The following is a 2,089-nucleotide window of genomic DNA, read 5'->3' as shown; positions in this document are numbered from 1 at the left end:
CACCCAATATAGGAGCACCCAAATTCATAAAAAAAACTCCTGGAAAATATCAAAGGAGAGATCGACAACAATACAATCATAGTAGGGGACTTTAATACACCATTGACAGCACTGGATAAGTCCTATAGACAAACAACCAGCAAAGATACAGCAATCCTAAATGACTCACTAGATCAGATGGACTTAATAGACATCTTCAGAACACTTCACCCCAAAGCCAGAGAATATACGTTCTTCTCAGGTGCTCATGGGACATCTTCAAAAATAGACCACATATTGGGTCACAAGCAAAGTATCCCCAAATTCAAGAAGATTGAAATCATAAAAAGCATCTTCGCAGACCACGATGGCATAATATTAGAAATAAACTACAATAAAAACAACCCAAAATACTCAAACACCTGGAAGCTGAATAGCATGCTATTAAATATTGATTGGGTTACCAATGAGATCAAAGAAGAAATTAAAAACATCCTGGAAACTAATGACAATGAAAACACAACAATCCAAAACCTATGGGACACATTGAAAGCAGTCCTGAGAGGGAAGTTTATAGCTCTACAGGCCTATCTCAAAAAACAAGAAAAAATGGTAGTAAATCATCTAACTCTACAACTCAAAGAATTAGAAAGAGAGCAACAAGAAAACCCCAGAGTGAGCAGAAGGAAGGAGATAATAAAGATTAGAGCAGAAATAAATGACATAGAGACCAAAAACACAATACAGAAAATCAATGAAACCAAGAGCTGGTTCTTTGAAAGGATAAACAAGATTGATAAAACTCTAGCCAGACTCACCAAGAAGCAGAGAGAGAGGACCCAAATAAATAAAATCAGAAACGATAGAGGCGAAATAACAACAGACCCCACAGAAATACAAATGATTGTTAAAAAATACTATGGACAGCTTTACTCCAACAAACTAGACAACCTGGAGGAAATGGACAAATTCCTAGAAAAATACAACATTCCAAAACTCAATCAGGAAGAATCTAAAAATCTCAACAGGCCAATAACTATGGAAGAAATTGAAGCAGTCATCAAAAAGCTTCCAGCAAACAAAAGCCCAGGACCAGACGGCTTCACAGGGGAGTTTTACCAAACATTCAAGGAAGAACTAAAACCTATCCTCCTCAGACTATTACAAAAAATTCAAGAGGAAGGAACACTTCCAAGCTCATTCTATGAAGCCAGCATCACCCTAATACCAAAACCAGGTAAAGACAACACAATGAAAGAGAATTACAGGCCAATATCCCTCATGAACATAGATGCCAAAATCCTCAACAAAATCTTAGCAAATCGGATCCAGCAGTACATCAGAAAGATCATACACCATGACCGAGTAGGATTTATCCCAGGGATGCAAGGATGGTACAATATCCGCAAATCAATAAACGTGATACATCACATAAACAAATTGAAAGAAAAAAACCACATGGTCATATCAATTGATGCAGAAAAAGCATTTGACAAAATTCAACACCCATTTTTGATAAAAACTCTAAGCAAGGTGGGAGTAGAAGGATCATACCTCAACATAATAAAAGCCATATATGACAGGCCCACAGCCAACATCATACTCAACAGACAAAAACTAACACCATTTCCCCTAAGAACAGGAACAAGACAGGGATGCCCCCTCTCACCACTCCTGTTCAACATAGTACTGGAAGTGTTAGCCATTGCAATTTGGCAAGAAGAAGAAATAAAAGGCATCCAAATTGGAAAAGAGGAAGTAAAACTGTCCTTATTTGCAGACGACATGATATTATACATACAAAACCCTAGAGATTCCATCAAAAAGCTACTAGACTTAATACATGAATTTGGCAATGTAGCAGGATACAAAATTAACCCCAAGAAATCTGAGGCATTTCTATACACCAATAGTGAACTTTCAGAAAGAGAGATTATAAAAACAATCCCGTTTACCATTGCACCGAAAAAACTAAGCTACCTAGGAATAAACTTAACTAAAGAGGTAAAAGACCTCTACTCAGAAAACTACAGGACGTTGAAAAAAGACATAGAGGAAGACATAAACAGATGGAAGAACATACCGTGTTCATGGATTGGTAGAATCAACA

The sequence above is a fragment of the Myotis daubentonii genome, chromosome 3 (genome assembly GCF_963259705.1).
Source record: "Myotis daubentonii chromosome 3, mMyoDau2.1, whole genome shotgun sequence".
NCBI lineage: Eukaryota > Metazoa > Chordata > Mammalia > Chiroptera > Vespertilionidae > Myotis > Myotis daubentonii.
The sequence above is the reverse complement of the archived record's forward strand: the minus strand, read 5'-3'. Positions refer to the sequence as shown.